Source organism: Porites lutea, chromosome 5, assembly GCF_958299795.1.
Source record: "Porites lutea chromosome 5, jaPorLute2.1, whole genome shotgun sequence".
Lineage (NCBI taxonomy): Eukaryota > Metazoa > Cnidaria > Anthozoa > Scleractinia > Poritidae > Porites > Porites lutea.
Window position 1 is genome coordinate 19,862,227 of NC_133205.1, and position 13,020 is coordinate 19,875,246.

A 13,020-nucleotide genomic window follows, 5' to 3' on the forward strand; every position below is an offset into this window, starting at 1 on the left:
CATTAGCCTTAACACGTGACGAGCAATACTTGTTAGCTGGAGACGGGAATGGTTCATGTATTCATCTTTGTCAAGTGAGAGGACGATTGAAACTGAGAACAATTTCGAATATTCCAGGCCTCATGGGTATTGCAGTGACAGATGGTGGAACCGTGTTCTTGTCCTCCAGCAAAGAACACGCACTGTTCAGTTTGAAGGAAGAAGAGATGCTTGGGGGTAAAGAAACCCTACCAAAAGTGTGTGGAGAAACTGCAGGCCATCGTGATGGTGTCCAAAGTCGATGGAACAAGCCTACTGCTTTATGCGTATATCGAAACACTGTTTTCGTATGCGATACCGGTAACGTAGCAATAAGAATGTTGACGTCAGCAAAGGGACTGATCCCCCTGCAAAGTAAGATGGCCCAATATGCAAACGTGTTCCGACTCGACAAGAAAGCCAAAGAAGAAGACCTACCACGTACATTTGAAGATCATGTGAAATCTGTCGAGGAGTTGGTTGCATTTCTTTCTAACCACGAACAGGAAGCCCTGGAGAGGACGGGCAAGCGAAATACCAACGGTCCCGACATGACCATACCTCGATGCACCCGACAGTCCTTCCTCATAGTGCTAGAATCGCTGACCAGCCTTACCAACACGCTAACGGAGATTGGGCATAGTCACCTTCTGGACAGGATCTGTTTCGAAAGTATGACAACTTTGGGCGTGGAATGCTATTTCAAAGGAATGCGAGCAGACCACGACATGCCTACAGTGGCTAACTACGCTTACAGAAGAGCGCGCTGCGTGGAAGACGATATGCTGCGCATTTACCAGAAGGATTTCTCATATTTCACTGGGTCCAATTCATATTATCCGGAGAAAATTATCAAAGGTGAACCCCCAAACATCAAGACGCGACCAAACAAGCTGTCAGCAATCACTGAAGGAACAGGTAGCAAAGAAGAAGACACAAGGCGAGAAACTGTGATGCGAGAATTTGCTAAGGAGTATGGAAGAGGCGTAAGACAGGAAAATGTCCGCTCAAAAACGAAAGAGCTAACTGGCACCCTTCCTTCCCGTGCAAAAATTTAACCGAGATCTCGCCGAGATTGGCGAGATCTCGGCGAGATTGGCGAGATCTCGCCGAGATTAACGAGATCTCGCCGAGATCTCGGCGAGATTTGTATTGTCGCAGAGATCTCGACGAGATCTCGCCGAGATCTCGGCGCGATAAACGAGATCTCGCCGAGATCTAGGCGAGATAAGCGAGATCTCGCCGAGATCTAGGCGAGATAAGCGAGATCTCGCCGAGATGACAGAGATCTCGTCGAGATTTCGTTAATCTCGACGAGATCTCGGCGAGATTTGTAATGTCTCTGAGATCGCGACGAGATCTCGCCGAGATGTAAGTGATCTCGTCGAGATTAACGAAATCTCGACGAGAACTCGGCGAGATTTGTAATGTCTCTGAGATCGCGGCGAGACAACCGAGATCTCGCCGAGATCTCGCCAATACCTCGCCGAGATTTGTAATGTCTCTAAGGTCGCGGCGAGATAAATGAGATCTCGCCGAGATCTCGTCAAGACCTCGGCGAGATTTGTGATTTCTCTGAGATCGGCAAGAGATGAAAGCGATCTCGGGCGAGATACTGACGAGATCTCGCCGAGACTCGCGCGAGATGAAAGATATTTCTGCGAGACAAACGAGATCTCGCCGATATGAAAGAGATTTCTGCGAGATAAACGAGATCTCGCCAAGAACCCAGGGAGATTTGTAATTTCTCTGAGATCGCGACGAGATCTCGCCGAAATGAAAGACATTTGGGCGAGATAAAAGAGATCTCGCCAAGAACTCTAGGAGATTTTGCGAGATCTCGGTGAGATCTGGTCGAACCTAAGGCCCCTAGGTGGGGGACCCAAGGTAGGTGAGGTAACCCGCTAAGAGGGAGTAACCCGCCTGTCCATATAATCTCTCATTTAAATGTGATCACGTTTACATGTTAGGCGGGGTGGCCATATAGCCGTATTTGTTTAGTGAATGCGTGATATAGGTACGCATACTGCGGACATGAGTTGTTCATTAGATAAAAATCATTTTAGCCACTGATTAGTTGATTTGCGACCTTTTTATTTACACATTGGCTAACTCCTTTTTAAGCTGATGTAGAAAAGATACATCAAAGGGGGAGTACTGGACAGAAGATCCCGCAAAAATGACATACCGCGGTTAGTGAAATTGTACCAGTTATTGGTCTAACTTTGGGCGAAAAGAAGAGAAAGACTTCTGAAATGTACACGGGTCAAATCAATGCAGACGCATGGACATTTTAAGACTGAGACCAATAATACGTCATGTAAGGGTAATAACTACCGACAAGGAAAATTTGGTAAGTTCATTAAATCAAAATTCAAAATTCTGACTTGTGTTGTTTTACTGGGACGGTTAAACACGATGAGGGGAATATCAACAGGGTTATATGACAAGGGGAATAAGAGCATTATGAAGAGGGGAACATGAGTAGGGGAAATATGAAATATATATTGCTATCAACTATATATCTATTGTCTCAGCCTCGCATTACCCTGTTACAGTCAAAACCACAACCAACTTCTCCAACATTTGCTATTTGCTTTTAAAATCTTTTTTGACCAGATGTTTGTACATTACAGATTTTTGTACGTTTTATGGGAGGTTTCAACAGGAGATGCAGTTATGACCAAGCTGTTTTTTCAACGTTTATGCCACGCATTGTCTTGTGTGGCCGCCCTTATGATATAACAGCAAGCTGGCAAAAAACATTCCATTGTTTTTAAATCCTTACCCATTCATTCAAAGATCACCCTTTAAGTACTTCATCATGCTCTATCTTAATTCTGTGGTTTTCTCAATAACTATTCTTATCCACAAATTTGCATAATGTTATTTTTAATTGAAAATTGATGGTCTCTCTTGTCTAGACTAAAATCTTTAAACAATTGATCAGTGTCCTGGAAATGATACCCAATTCTAGAGCTGATTTATATGCCATATCCCAGAGTAAACTGCTTGAAAACCATATAAACCTTCAAAGTGGCTCATACATGTACCTTAATATAGCATATATGGCAGTACCCCCCCCGGGGGAAATATGTACTTTTGTATGTGACGTACCTATTTTTAGAATACAGCTGTAGTTCATAAATATCATCAGTGTTACAAAATGGTTCGTACCTGCACCATGAGTCATCAGTGTTATTTGCTTTTAAAATCTGTTTTGATCAGATTTTTGTAGTTGGAGATTTTTTGGGGAGGTTTCAACAGAAGATGCAGTTATGACCAGGCTGTGTTTTCAAAGTTTATGCCACGCATTTCCTTATGTGGCCGCCCTTATGATATAACAGCAAGCTGGCTAAAAGCATTCCATTGTTTTTAAATCCTTACCCATTCATTCAGAAATCACTCTTCATGACTATTACAATGTATTTTCATCATGATCTAACTTAAATCTGTGGTTATCTCAATAATTATTCTTACCCACAAATTTGCATAATTTATTTTTAATTGAAAATTGATGGTCTCTCTTGTCTAGTCTAAATCGTTAAACAATTGATCAGTGTCCTGGAAAATGATACCCGATTTTAATCTAAGACCCAGACTCTCTGATTTATATACCCTATCCTAGAGTAAGCTGCTTGAAAACCATACCATTCACAGTGGCAGATACGTGCACCTATATAACATATATTGCAGTACCCCCCTCCCCCCACCACCCTCCCCAGGGGAAATATGTACTTTTGTATGTGAGATACCTATTTTCCAGAATACAGCTGTAGTTCATAAATATCATCAGTGTTACAAAGTGATTCCTATCCACACCATTAATCATCAGTGTTATTTATATTAATTGCTTTTAAAATCTGTTTTGATCAGATTTTTGTAGTGGGAATTTTTTGGGGAGGTTTCAACAGAAGATGCAGTTATGACCAGGCTGTGTTTTCAAAGTTTATGCCACGCATTTCCTTATGTGGCCGCCCTTATGATATAACACCAAGCTGGCTAAAAGCATTCCATTGTTTTTAAATCCTTACCCATTCATTCAAAAATCACCCTGACTATTACAATGTACTTTCATCATGATCTAACTTAATTCTGTGGTTATCTCAAGAATTATTTTTATCTACAAATTTGCAAAATGTTATCTGCATGTATATTTTACTTTGTCCCGAAGGGTACTCTAGAAATTTTTGGGTGGGTACATGTATGTGCCGCTGGGATCCTAGAACCCTTAGCCTATACCAGAGCTGAGTTCAAGTGTATTTTTTCCACCCTACACAAGGCTAAATTTACCTGTATACCTATTTTCTAGAATACAGCTGTAGTTTATAAATATCATCAGTGTTACAAAATGATTTGTACCTGCACCATCAATCATCAGTGTTATTTGCTTTTAAAATCTGTTTTGATCAGATTTTTGTAGTGGGAATTTTGTTTCGGAGGTTTCAACAGACGCTGTAGTTAATGACCAGGCTGTGTTTTCAAAGTTTATGCCACGCATTTCCTTATGTGGCTGCCCTTATGATATAACAGCAAGCTCGCTAAAAGCATTCCATTGTTTTTAAATCCTTACCCATTCATTCAAAAATCACTCTGTGGTTATGCATTAATTTGTATCTCAAGAATTATTTTTATCAACAAATTTGCATAAATGATATTTGTATGTAGTATGTTACTGTGGTTTGTGAGATGCCTTAATTTCTAGTAAATAGTTCATAAACATCATCAGTGTTACAAAATGATTCCTACCTGCACCATCAATCATCAGCGTTATTTGCTTTTAAAATTTGTTTTGATCAGATTTTTGTAGTGGGAATTTTTTTGGGAGGTTTCAACAGGAGATGTATAGTTATGACCATGCTGTTTTTTCAAAGTTTACACCACACATTTTCTCATGTGGCCGCCCTTATGATATAACACAGCAAGTGAGCTAAAAGCATTCCATTGTTTTAAATCCTTTAAATCCATTCGGTTAAAAATCACCCTGACTATCATTTCATCATGATCTAACTTAAATCTGTGGTTATCTAAGAATTATTTATAACATCATTGGTATGTATAACTTTTTCCCAGGGCCAGGGGTACTTTAGGAATTTTTGGGTGGGTACATGTATGTGCAGCTGGGACCCTAGAACCCTTAGCCTATACCAGTTCAAGTGAATTTTTTCTTTCCTATACTAGACTTAGTAAATTTCCCAATTCCCCCTATTTTAGAGTAGCTGCTTTCCAGAAACTAATGAGGTCACTTAATTAAGCACATTCCAGCCAAAACAAAACCGATTCATTCGAAAATCACCCTGACTTAACTTCATCATAATCTAACTGAAATCGGTGGCTATCTCAATTTATTCTTATCCACAAATTTGCATAAATTATATATGTTTTTTGTATGTATATATTACTTTGGTTTGTGAGTCAATACCTATTTCTAGTAAATCGTTCATAAACGTTACCACTATTACAAAATAATTCGTACCTGCACAGTCAATCACCAGTGTTATTTGCCTTTAAAATCTGTTTTGATCAGATTTCTGAAGTTTCATTGACAGTTATGGGAGGTTTCAACAGGAGATATACCAAGAGTTTTCTATATGTGGCCTCCATCATGATATCACAATAAGCTGAAAAAAAAAAAAACACATTCCATTGTTTTTAAATCCTTACCCATTTAATAGACAGATGTGATGTCTTGTTTTAGAGTCATTTGAAAGCAGGGGAAATTTTTCAGTTTGGTAGCAATTTCTTGCACAAACTTTATTGTACTATCCATGCAGAGTACCTTCTTGAGTTTACCCAATCTTCACTGAGCGAGTTCCTTGCCCTGGGGCGGGGGACTTCCTTATTTGGCCTATAAGCGTATGTGCCACTTTACAATTAAGGTATGCATGGTTTTCAAGGTCTTGAGTTTTAAACAGGATGTACAATTTTTACTGTTTTGAATAGGATGTTGTTTTGGACTGAAATCCTTTAAAAGAGTGTGGAGGCTAATGCATTGGGCAGTTTTATCCAGTGTCTTATTTCATACCAATTCAAACTTTAACAAGAAATAAACAGAATTGTTTAGCCAGTACTTTGCTAATGCTAAATTCACACACGTGTTAAAAGGTTAGTATTAATATTCAGTTAGAAAACTTACCAACTATCTATAGTATGCTAAATTTGCTTTGGTGGCCATTGAAGAGACATGGCCAGTATGGTGGGGGAGATGGACTGACACCATTTTTGGGGAATAGAACATGTTTGGCTCTATAAAATGCTTTTTCTAGCATGTTGACAAGCAACACCAGGAAAAGAAATCAACAAAAAAATAATTGGGCAACCACTGCTATGAAAAAAGGTGGTCATTAGTGGAGGTTTGATTATGGTAGCAATTTCCTTTAAGTCAATCTGATAGGGGATAGGGATTTCAGACAAATTATACTTCAACAGTGTAAAAAAAAATCTTGCTCAAACTATACCCCCCCCCCCCCCCCCCACAAGGTAAACACAAATAATATTAAATGTATATAGTAAGTTTTATGATTCAGTCTCTCTAATTCTATCAATAGAAACGTTTTGGTTTGCAACCACCTAACCAGCTGGCTGGTGGCCATATTGGTTTTCATTACAATAAATATACTACCTTTTCACAAGGAAGGTCAAGTTCGATGATACATGAAAATGATGTATTAGTTTGTATTTGTGATCATTGATAGGATAGTTTTGGTCAAGAAGTTAAAAAAGGTTTAAACCAAGCTAGCAAAAATAATAGAGCTCTGGAATGTTGTTAATATCTCTGTTTAATTGTTCATTCAAAATATTTCTTTGTTTCTACGGAGCTAAAAATCCCCTGGGTAATATTCCTCATGTCCAGCTACCATTGACCAGTTTAGCAAGACATACATGCCAATATCAGAACAGTTGAAACCACTATAGTAATGATAATTGTGAAAAAGGGATAGCAGGAGCACAATAGTTTAACTACTTTGGTAGAGATACTGAAAATGGTGGAGATTCAGTCTCAAATTTTATGGAGAACAAACAAGCAAACTACCGCCTAAAACGAATAGGTATGAACTGCTATTTGAAGAATATCATTCTTTAGTATATACACACTCAGTGATCTTGGTGATTTAAGCAATCTGATTGGTTCGGACTATTCAACAATATTCACCTCCTAGCAAGTGGATAATGTGTGAGCTCAGTTTTTTTCCCATTTTTTTAAGAGAACAATGTTTTAAAAATCGACAAAATCCTAGGGCTGACTTTTTTAAGGCAAGAAAAGACTTCGCTTTTTGAATTAACCTAAATTTTGGCCTAGGAAGGATTCAATAAGGCGTTTTTCAATTTACTGTAGCTGAGTTTTGTGCTCGATTGATTGTTTACATTCCGTGTATTCGCGTAGAAGAAGCTGTTTCGTGAACTCAGCGTTTTCCAACAAGAAAATTTTGGCTCAAAAATCGAAGTTTATTTATGACAAACAAATTTAAAACGAAATGTTTGCAGAAATTCCACGTTTCAAGTAAACAAAAAAAAGAATGATACAGGAAGACGACGTCTTACCTCGAGCAACTGAGCCACCATTTTTGTCAGCACTTCATGCGAAGAACAACACAACAAACCCTTTTGGCTATAAACTTGGCGAGTCAACAGAAAACAACAAAGCTCTACTTTTCTTCTCAGGTAAGGAAACAGTTCAAACTTTTAGTGGTTCCATTTAAGCCATTACACTGTTGTTTGCGAAATGATAAACTTGTTGGAAATTCTGCAAAGATCTATTTTTAAACTTACACGTGATTTGATCTGTCAATCAAATCGTACTTTTTAATAGTTTCGTCTCTGATTTTGTTAAGATCACTTCGTGTGTATACACTAAAACAATTATTCTTTTCAGTCTTGGTGAATAGTGGCTTTGGGAATATTTACCTCGCCGCCTTCGGGGCTCGGTAAATATTTAGGCACTATTCACCTCGATTTCAAAGAATAATTGTTAAGTAATCTAGACTAAACATCCTTTTATGTTTTGAAACTGCCAAAGAACACAAAAATTGACATGAAAGCAGCAACTTACATATTTGACATATTTTTAGGTTTTACCTTGGAAACAATTTTGAGTGAATATTAAAACAATTATTGGATTTGTCTTAAGTAAGAATTTTGCAGCTTTCAAAAAGCGGCGTCAATCTGCATAACACTTTGTAAAAACAGTGACTCCAAACTTAATGCAAATGGACGATATGAAACTCCATAGTAACTTTCACTGAAAACCAAAGGTGCTAAGAAAAAGACTAACTTTTGTCCAACATATTCAATTTAATCAAAGTGAGGTTGTTTATTTCCAAATGAATTTCACTTAAAGAAAGAAAGGAGGGTTTTTGACCACAAGAGTAACAACTTAAAGAATCAAGTAACAACTTAAAAGAAGGAAACATCTTGGTTAGAGGGGAAAAAAACTTACTGTAAAAGTTCAAATTTAGTGGTGAAAAATGAAAAACTTGAGAGGAGACATGAACATAGGCTTGTAACATGTATCGATCTGTTTTGCCTAATTCAAGTGGTAAAATCTCCAGCCTCGCTGTGAGAGTAAATTCATTCACTGGATGACCCTATCATAAGCATCATACTAAAGTAAGTCTGTCCACCCCAACTGAAGAACTGGGTCAAGAATGACAAGAATTTATTAAATTTGAAATTTTATTGTGCTAAATTCATATTCAGGAAAAGCTCTCAGATATGGAATTTATGTCGAGGCAATAAATATCCGCTCAAGGTTCTTTTAGTTGTTCACATTATATATTCTTTGACCCGTAGAAGCAATTCTGAAGTTAAGAACGCCCGTAAAAAATGCTGATGGGAAAACCTTGACTGGCCGCCAGGCGCCTGTCTGAGAGAAACTTTTTACCTACAGTAGGAGCTACCTTGCAATTGCATTCGTGCATGCATTAAATTGTGTAGTGTAATTAAAATTACCAAAAATACAGCCGTAAGTACTCACCTTAACGTGCCTTTTTTCTTCCACTCGGCATTGAGCTTCTGCTACTGTATAACAGGTAAAATAGCGGTAAACGGGAACTGCAATGATGACAGTGTGATGACTTCACTTGCGAACTCAAAGCAATGTACGAGGCAGTTTTCTTTTACTCCGACCTCAGTTCTGATTTCATGCTTGTCCCCCTCATACGTTCATTAATTTAACCGGTGAAAAAATCAGCATATGCAAAAAGATCTGAAAGGTCGATCCGCCGCCGCCATATTGGAAAGCGAGAAGACCCTGGGTACGAGCTTGACCCGTGCTTTGACGGTTTTGGCGCGAATTTCTAAACGCGGCTGCCAAACTCTCTTCATTCGTTCAATCACAACAAGGACAGAGATGACGTGTGTATGACACCGCGGCAAAACGCACTGCGCAAGAGCAAAAAATTCAACATCCGGTAAGCTTTTTATTTCCGGTCTAGTATATAACCAATTGCGTAAGCATAACATTGCCGTCGCACCAAGTTTAAAAGCAAAAAGGGAGAAACAGACAAAAAAGGGGGCGAAACAAATCACTTCATTCGAAAGCTTATATATTTTTCTAGTGTAAAACTTTTGCACCACATGGATATCTGTTTGCACCAACGGTGAAAATGGTGTTTGAAGTTTGCAGGTCGCGAGCGCTCGACAAGACGAATTTGTTTTACTGGCTTTCTTGCATGCTACTGGTTTGGGATAAGTTAATTTGGGAGAAGGCGATAACTAAGAAAGAATGGCAATACTTATGAAAAAAACGAAAATAAAGACGTCATCATTATCATTAACACTAGAACCAGGAAATAAAATTTTAGTCCGTTCAACAATTTTTTTATTATCAGAGAAAACAAGAACTCAAAACAAAGATGTGCGGGAGGGCGGTGCGGGATTTAATAACAACCTCGCCTTTGATGACTACAGTCACGAAGACCCGGAGCTTTCAGTGCTGGGAAACTAAACATGCCTATAAGTGACATTCATTCAAGAAATGCCTATTTAATTCTTTTACATGGTTGTTCTTTGGTTGAAGACTTCTATAATTTCAGACTGTGCGGCTCGGCTGCATCTCATGCAAACACGAAACTTCCAGCTGCTAAATACATGGCATTAAAAGTTCGACTTCTAAAAGCCATCGAACCAGCTTTCGCTCTCTGATTCTGAGAATGAAAAAAATAAATAGAGTTGTCAACTTGCAGCCAATTAGGCTTATGTTTCATGGCAATCAACTCAGAAGAGTTTCGTTTCAAAACACGGTAAAACTCACTGGTAAATAAAACTACAAAGCGAATGTGTGTTGTCGTTTTCCAAATAAAGCTCGAATCGGCTTTAAGACATGAAGACTGAGAAATTGAAGAACTGAAAATTAGAACTACAATACACAAGCTTGCAATGATAACTTTTTATGTCTTAGTTTCAGCCGGGTTAAGTGAAAAATAACAGTCCAAAACTTTGTTTTCGTGAATGAAAATCAGTTTACCTGACGCTCTACCCAAAAATAGTTTATCATCTTACCTTTTCTGAATCTAATCGACTAATTGTTTCAGTGATCTGTGCCTGGTTATCCATAAAAGCAATTTTATATTAACTACAAAATAGTCAAAAACACGAGCAGCATGAAGCAGAACGACTGAACTACAAGCTGCACACAGAATGAAGCCGAGAGCGCGCGTGAGACTTTGATCTGACTGAAAGGTGTGACTGAAAAAGAGACCGGAAATGTTCAACCTGGCGCATGCGTAGACGTTTTGCCGCGGTGTTCGTGTGTATAGGCTGAACAGAGAACAAGAACAAAAACAAGACTTATTTTTCCCTACATCGATTTATAATCCTTTTCTTCGATGAAGTTTTCATTCAGTAAAATAATCAAAGACTGGCCGAAAAGGTAAGTGCTCTCCTTTCCTTTCGATAAATGGGGTTTCTCTTTACATATTTTTTACCCTTTTGTGGAAAGATGTCGATAAGCTTACTTGTTAGGTTACAAAAATGAACTACATTTTAGCTAGCCCTTCTTCTTAACATACTAAACAGGTCGATGCTTGATAAATTATATTTAAGCTGAGGCCTTAATAGCGTTCGCTATTTTTTAAAAAGTCAGAATTGACGCGTCTGCAATGATATTATTTATGCTTTTGAGTTTTTACTATGACCTTCGCACTTCTTAATTTTCTTTTTCGTACGTTCATTTGAAGTTGAGCTGTTAATTGTTTTAAACAACACTGCAGCAAAAATCTTGCAAAGAACGCTATCAGTTCGGTTCCATGAATTCACTGATGATTAATAAGGATTGATCGCAAATCGTTTTCCGTATTTACTGTCCTATGTTGTTTAGATTATCTTTAGGTGTTTTAATTTCACAGCTCGGTCTCGGAGCGAGTAAGGCGTAATATCGAAGACAAAGCATTTTTCATTGTCAAGATGACTTGCCCGGCCGGCAGTTCTGACTTCTGGAAAGCGCCCTATGTTGAGAGAGTACTTGTTCCCCAACAAATCTTCAGTTTTCATAATCCACGGACTAAAAAACTAATTCAATGTTTTGAATACACCACAGTGACAATGCAATTCAAATGACAGGCCATTTTTTTCATTTGGATCATGCAAACCTTCCGGTAAGTGATCATACTTATATTTTTTGTAAACTTATTTTTTGTCAAATAGTTTCTGAAATGATTGATTTTTTAGGTTCTGGAGTGAGAGAGTGAATTCCTGGGTTAATATTAAGAAAAGGGTTATATGAGCTGCCCCTATGTGGTATTGAAATAACACAGTATTTGTTACAGATGAGGAATTTTCTTTTTTTTTTTTTAGCTTCAGTAACGAGCACCTCTGTGCTTTATTTCAGATTTTGTTGTCGAACTTTTTGCAAAACAAAATAGCTACTTTTTTCTGTCACCTGCCTGATTATAAAAACTACCATACTTATGTTCTTAAATACTTTTCTTATGAACAGTAATATGACCTCTGTAAAATTGTCTGTGCCTTGATGGCCAAGCTGAATCAAGGACTCAATATACAGCATTCATTCCAGTTCATCTGACAAAACGTTTGTGGTTATTTGAAGACTACTGATGTGAGTACCTCTACACTTTTTTTTAAGTTAAAGACCATCATCAATCAGATAATCAATCAGGTTCTGAGTAATTATGAGAGCTTGGGGTGTTTATAATGTACTTGAACTGCCTTAGTGATAATTTGTATACTTGTATGGCTACAACATTGGACAAAATGTGTTAAGAATTTTGCACTTACTTACACACAGGACACCTATCTCATTAAAAACCATCCACTCATCCAACCCTTAAGTCAATGTGGTTCACTCAGCACCAGAAAACGGACTTCAATGTTGTATTTTTTTTTTGGGGGGGGGGGGGTGGAGATATGACAACATAAATTTTTTTCTTGACATTTTTGTACAATATTGGTAAATCAAAGAGGCAGCTTAATAATAAATATTTAATTTTCATGTAAGTCAAAGGTTACATTAGAAAAAGGCCGGTAACTGAGACTGTCACTTCAGGAGGTTACAAAGTTGCAAAAATGTTAATTAAGAGCCTGTTTACATGAAGGTGGGGTACCCCAGGTAGGTGAGGTAACATGTGGCGGGTTACTCCACCTAACATGTAAACGTGATCACATTAAAATGAGAGATTATATGGACAGGCGGGTTACCCCACCTAAGCGGGTTACCTTACCCGCCCATCTGGGGTACCCTACCTCCATGTAAACACTGATCCTAAGTGTGGCCTGGAAAGCATGGAAATTGATTCTTAGCTTTCCTAGCTTTTCTAGTGTGGAAGAGCCATAACAGCCAGAAATCATTCTATGTAAGAAATTCCAGGATTTTTTGCATGTAAGGAAAATCATGGAAAGCTTAGAAATTTTTTTTCTTGGGAGCTTCCAGACCAATCAGGTTTTTAACATTCATCTGATGGATGTTTTTTACTTAAAAAGGCCATCCCAGTTTAATGCTTCGTTTCCCATCGCCCGACCGACTCATTCTTTTGGAAAAGTAAAATA

At 38.1% G+C, this 13,020-nt stretch overlaps 1 pseudogene; it reads left to right on the forward strand.

Annotated features, from left to right (window-relative positions):
* Window positions 1-241: 241 nt before the first annotated feature.
* LOC140938046 (uncharacterized) overlaps window positions 242-13,020 on the forward strand; it is a 16,630-nt pseudogene continuing 3,851 nt past the window's right edge.